Source organism: Carlito syrichta, unplaced genomic scaffold (assembly GCF_000164805.1).
Source record: "Carlito syrichta isolate Samal-C Ts95f unplaced genomic scaffold, Tarsius_syrichta-2.0.1 Scaffold308096, whole genome shotgun sequence".
NCBI lineage: Eukaryota > Metazoa > Chordata > Mammalia > Primates > Tarsiidae > Carlito > Carlito syrichta.
In genome coordinates, this window is record NW_007252192.1 from 59,636 (window position 1) to 66,194 (window position 6,559).

Below are 6,559 nucleotides of genomic sequence, written 5' to 3' on the forward strand. Positions count from 1 at the left end.
GTGTATTCCAGACTCTACAGTTGGAAGGAAAAATCAGTCTTTCTCAGAAAGAGAACATTGTATTTTTTAAAAAGTTGTTTTGAAAACTGTATAATTTGAAGTATAGATATTTCATTTCTTTCATGGTATTTCTTACTAAGACACTATCCTCCACCAATTGATATTTAGCATATTTACAAACAAATCAAACATTCCTATTAATTAGTAAATATTTGAAAGAAGAAACAATTTCAACCAAAAAAAAATAACTAACTAAATAAGAAAATCTAATTTGAAACATATAGCTAACAAGCTTTTAAATTCAATGGAAAGTTGCTGTGCCTAACTCCACAAGGATCCTTTTAAAACAGAAATTATTAAATTTGGATGATAGAGAAAGTGAAGTTAGGGTGAGTAATCATTTATAAATTTCCCCAGAGTCCTGAGTGCCTAGAAAACTAGGAGATGGAGTATTAGAAGTTCCTAGTAGAGCTCTAAGTTGTGTGTTTACTGATCAGACACATTCTGGGGCTCTAGCTGGAGGATCAACAAGTCATTGTTCTTTCTTTGTAGGAGGGAATACCTAAACACGTTGAAGCAAAAAATCTGTCCCTCAAAGTCAGGATCCCCAAGCTCTTGGGGAATAAAAACTCTCTTGCCCCTCATCTTGTCTTTGTCACAGGACATTTGATAAGAAAAGGAACTTGCACTGAGAAGACAGAGTATTTACAGAGTATTAGGATACACAAGCTTCTTCCAAAAACAATGGATTTTGAACAGTAGGGAAGTGTGACTTTGATCATATCAGAACTTGAGCTCTCCACTTCATATTTGTTGTCAGACTAGAAGATGCAAAGAGGGGTTTTAAAGAACAATGAAAAAAAATTAATCATTTTTGGCCTAATATTATAAGGGAAATTTCAAATAAACAGCATGTATTTACTGAGCACCAGGCATCTTGCAAGGTGTTCTATACAGCAAAATCAACAAGACAAATCTTCTGAATTTATAACATGAAACAAATTTAACATTACTTTCCCTAAGAGCAATTGAATAAAGATAACCATAAAATATTGAATTCCTTACATCTTTTCATCTATTGTTCTAACCCTTGGGCATTTAAAGAAAAATACTATTTTATTACCAAAGAGTAAAGGAAAAAGGGATCAATAAAATTTGAGGAATTCTTGAAAAATATGTTCAAACTACACCGGTGAAACATGATTTACCATGTACCTTGTTAATCCAAGCCACCTTTAATATTAATTTTTTCACTCCATAAAAATCTATCAAGCTTCAATTGCATGGTCAGGTATTGTGTTGGGCACTGAGGATTCTATGGAAAACCTGATGGAACTTAAGTCAAGTAAAAAGAAGCCAATGGCAATATGCCGAATCCAAGGCACCACCTATATATATATGAAAACAGTAATCATTGATCATAAAACTTTGAATTTCAACTTTAAAACCTTACTATATTACCTGAATGAATGTTAAGGTGACTTCTATAGAAATGAATGATTCTTTGAAAAAGATAACACTTTGTAGCTGAAATCAGAACTGTTAATCGAATCAGCTATTAGATTTTCAAATTGTTCCAACTATTTCCTCCTATGTAACAGAATTGTACATCCCCACGCTCATCACATAAATTGTGATGCCTCCTGGTAAGTGAAGTACACTGCCCTACACAATACTTGGTGTTGGCCATATGACCTGCTTTGGTCGATGGAATGTGTGCAGACATGATTTGTGCCATGACCTTGAATAGACTTTAAATGCAATGGTTTATTTGGCTGTCTCTTGCCGCTGCCCTTGTCATGAGATCAGCTGTATCAGATAGTGGCTGCTCATTTAACCAAGGTCTTAGAATTAGAAATCTATGCAGCAGAGTGAGGTGGAGTTGAAGACTGGAGCAGAGCCCACAGCTGATCTCCTGCCACCAAAAACCATGAGCAAGAAATAAATGTTTCCTGTTGTAAGTGCTGCAATTTGAGAACTGATATTACTGTGGTAAAGCTAACACCTGACTTTTACTAAAATTCCCTAGACACAAACCATAGCATTTTCAAAAGTCAATGCACTAAAGTAGAGGTAGAGAAAGAAAAAAAACTCATTCCTCTTCTAAAAGAACCAGCAGATCAGAAAATTGAAAATTAACATGGCTATGTGAGCCATACTAATCAAGATCTGTAAATGAGATTATTAATGGGAATAAACAGATACTTAATGACATTTTAATTTTACGAATTATACAAATTCATCTATTTTCTTTAAAAGTTTGATAAGTATGCCAAAACATCATGCTTACACCTTAAATACGTACAATAAAAATAAATATGTAGATATTTTGCTACAGACTGTATAGATCTATTATTAAATACTAAATTTCATTAATTTAAAATTTAATTTAATTCTCTTTTTAAGGAATTTTATATCCATTATAGAGTTCAAAAAAAATACATGTATGGTCTAGAGATCACATACATAGTATTCACTTGAGATGCATATTAGACATACAACTTACATCCATTCTTCTCCTCAGACTTGTTGAACCAGAATCTGGCAGTGAAAACTACATTTTAAGGAAACCATCAAGTATTTTTGGTGCAAGCTATAGTTTGAAAATTACTGTTTTAATTTTCCAATTTTTGTTCAGATAGCATTAGTGAATCTAACTATTCCCTAACTTCAAGCAAAGTGCAGTTGAAGCTGTTTCGACTAGAAAACCTCTCGAAAACGTAAGCAGCATACAAAATGTTGTAAAGCAGAAAGTTCTGCTTACAGATAAAAATTGTGGGACCTGGAACTGTTATTAATAATCACTTGAGAGATGAAAAAAGGAGCAGTTCTGGAAAGCTCGTGCCAGAGGAAGAGACCTACAATTCTTTGAATGGTTTGTGGAAAAGTGGAACCATTAAATTACTCAGACATGCACATAAAGTCTTACTCATTTTAATAGCCTACCGAAAGTGCACCATGGACCCTGCCAAATAGATTCTTAAAACCCAGAGAGTGCCTTTTGGTTGATTTGTGAGATATTGCATTACTTTTTTAATGATAAAAAATAACTCATTCTTCAAATGCACTGCCTTCCTAAATTATAGTCAGGGACCTAGGCTTGCAGAATTTTGAAATTAGAAGGAACCTTAGAGATCATCTGGCTCAATGATCTCATCTAATATATGTACAAACTAAGATTTGGAAAGACTAATGATAGCTTAACTTCAGACTAGTTACCAAATTAGTCACCACAACCTGAATAGCACTGACAATATTTTATAGCATGACACTAGAAGTAGGAGTTCAGGATGTCTAGACTACACAGAATTACAAAAAAAAAAATTATTTATCAGGGAAAAAACCCTAGGAATCCTGAATTCATTTAGCAAATATTGAGGTTCTACTCTGTGCCAAGCACTTAAAGCCTTAGCATAAAAAGATAAATAAAAGATCATTTCTGCCCTCTGAGAATTCACAGTTAATCAAAGAAAAATAGTTAACACTTAATGAATGCTTTCTATGTGCCAGACACTATTCTAAAACCTTTATGTGCATTAATTTATGTAATAATAATTAGAAGAACCTTGTTCAGGAGGGACTGTTATTGTTCCCCTTTTAGAGATAAAGAATCCGAAGCACAAAGAAGTTATGTAACAGGCCTGGAGTTAGTATACTAGAGCTACTATAATAACTTGCAACAAATTGGATGGCTTAGAAGAGCATAAATTTATCATCTCACAGTTCTCAGGAGGCTAGAAGTCTGGGATCAAAGTGTTGACTGTGAGGAAGAAAATGGATTCATTGCTTCTATCCTAGTTTCTGGTGATTTGCTGCAGTCTTTGTCAGTCATTGGCTTATAAAAGCATCACCCACATCTCTGCCTTCATCTTTATGTGGTCTTCCTGCATGCATGCCTTTGTCTGATTATCCCTTTTATATAAGGATATCAGTCATATTGAATTGGAGGCCCACTCTTCCCTAATATGATCTCATTTTAAGAAATTATATCTGTAATTACCCTACTTCCAAATAAAGTCACATTCTGATGTACCAGGGATTGGAATTTCAACATATGAATTTTGCTGTGACACAATTCAACTCACAAGAGGGTTATTTTATTTCAAGCAACCTTGCTTCAGGATGTGTACATGTAACCACTCTTTTAGGTATGTGCTGTAATAAAAGTCATAAGAAAAACTATATAAGCCCAGAAGAAAGGAGCAATTAATTTTGCCTAGGGCTCAGGGGGTTAGAAATTGAACAAGGCTTTCCAAAAGGGTAATGGTTCAGTTGAGTTCTGAATTATGATTCGGAGTTCACCAGACAGAAAGCACTGAAAAAAAATCAGACATGAAGAAGTACCTGGTACACCACTACTTCTTGACCATACAATAGTAACAGCCTACTAATTGGTCTCCTTGCTTCCATCCTTGCTCCCCTATGGTCAATTATCCATCAGCAGTCATAGTGCTCTTATTCACACAGGCAAGTCAGATCACAAAATTTTTCTGCTCTTAACACAATAACTTGTCACCATATTTAGAACAATCCAAAATATTTATCAGACTCAGAAGCCCTGCTTGATCTGACCTCTCACCATGTTTTCAACATCATTTCCTGCTTCTCTCACCCTGGCTTTTTAATGACATAGTTATACATTACACTGCACTTTCTCCTTGCTGTTCCCCCTTTCAAAATATATTTCTACAAGATTTTGTATGACTAGCTCTTTCTCATCATTCATGGTTCAACTTAAGTGCCATCTTCTCAAGGAGGACTTCTCTGATGATTTGAACTAAATAGCCCTCTCCTAGTCATTCTCTACCACATCATCTGCTATTCTTGCTATTGTAGTACTTGACTATAGCACCCAAATAAATCATCATGCATTTTATTGGTCTACTTGTTTATTTTCAGTCTCCCTCCTCCAGAATGTAAATTCAATGAATGTGGACTTTGTCTAATGCATGGCTGTATCTCCAGTACCTCAATAGTCCCTGACACAACAAATAATTGTTAAATTAATGCCCTAATTCAAGAGCATTTTTGATGGAGTGATATGAGTAGAAACTGCAACACAATGAGATGAGGAGCAAATTAAGGTAAAGAAGTAGAACTGTGAGCATAGATTTTTTTTCAAGGAATTTGTATGTTGAAAAAATGACTAACAGCTAATAAGAGAAGTTATGGTTAAGAGAAGTCTTGTTTATAGGTCTTAATTGTAATTGTCATTACAGATTAATTCAGAAAAAATGTATATAGAGAAAGCAAGAACAATAGAGGAAGAAAGAGAAGAGAGAAAGAGGAGAGGGTGAATAATTGATTAAATAAAGTCTTGGTGGAACTGGAAGGACGTGAGCTTAAGTACATCATGCAGAGATTATCTTTGGAATGAAGTAGGAGTACTTCGTCTTCTGAGACATAATTTAATGAGAAAAAATGAGTTAAAATACATATATTTGAAGACTGAGAGAAGGAACATTTGTAGAATATCACTGAGGCAGGAGTCTAAACTCTGCTTAAAGTAAGGCCTGAAAGGACAATGGTCTTAATGTGATTAGTAAAGTTTAGAACAGCTACTGTGGGGTACAAAAAAGGGAAACAATCAAGGATCAGTAAAAGACTTGTTGAGCTGTACTGACAGTTGAGTTTGGAGATTACAAATTTGCAATGGATCCGATCTAAAAAGATATGTACTTTTTCTCCAGTGGAACTCTATAGCTTGAAGCAGAAGTGGGGGACAGGGGGAAATGATTGTTTCAGGACTGGTGAAGGGAAAGGCAAGTTCAGGAGAAGATTAAGACAGTTGGAAGTAATGGAGTTGAAGTGCTTGACAATTTTCACTAGTTAGTAAAAGAAGTAGAACTATGAGGAAAAACTGTGAGAAGGTATGCAAGAAGTCACGGATTAGAAAGACAGTATGTTGTGGTCTGACAGTTCAGAGTTTAAAAAAAAACACGGCGAGGCTCAGTGGCTTAAGCTTGTAATCTCAGCACCTTGAGGGGCTGAGGCAAGAGGATTGCCTTAGCTCGCGGGTTCAAGGCCAGGCCGAAGAGAACTTGGTGAGATCTCGTCTCTACAATTAAAAAAAAAATTAGCCAGGCATGGTAATGCATGCCTGTAGTTCCAGCTACTTGGAAGACAGAGGTGGAAGGGTCGCCTGAGCCCAGGAGGTCAACACTAGGGTAGCTATGAGCATGTCAGTGCACTACAGCCTAAGCAATGGAGTGAGACCTCAGCTCAAAAAAAAAAAAAAAAAAAAAAAAAAGAAAATGAGCTGACGAAGGGATAAACTACAAAGAGTAGCAGCCATTTGGAATGAGGATATTAGAAATCTTGATTTTGGTGATGATTTCATGACTGTATATAACTATCAAAACTCATAAAATTGTGTATTTTAAATGGTTAAAAAGTGGGCAAAAGACATGAATAGACACTTCTCAAAAGAAGATATATGAGCAGCCAATAGACACATGAGAAAGTGCTCAGCCTAACTCATCACCAGAGAAATGCAAATCAAAACCACATTGAGATACCACCTAACTCCAGTAAGAATGGCCATCATTAATAAAACAAA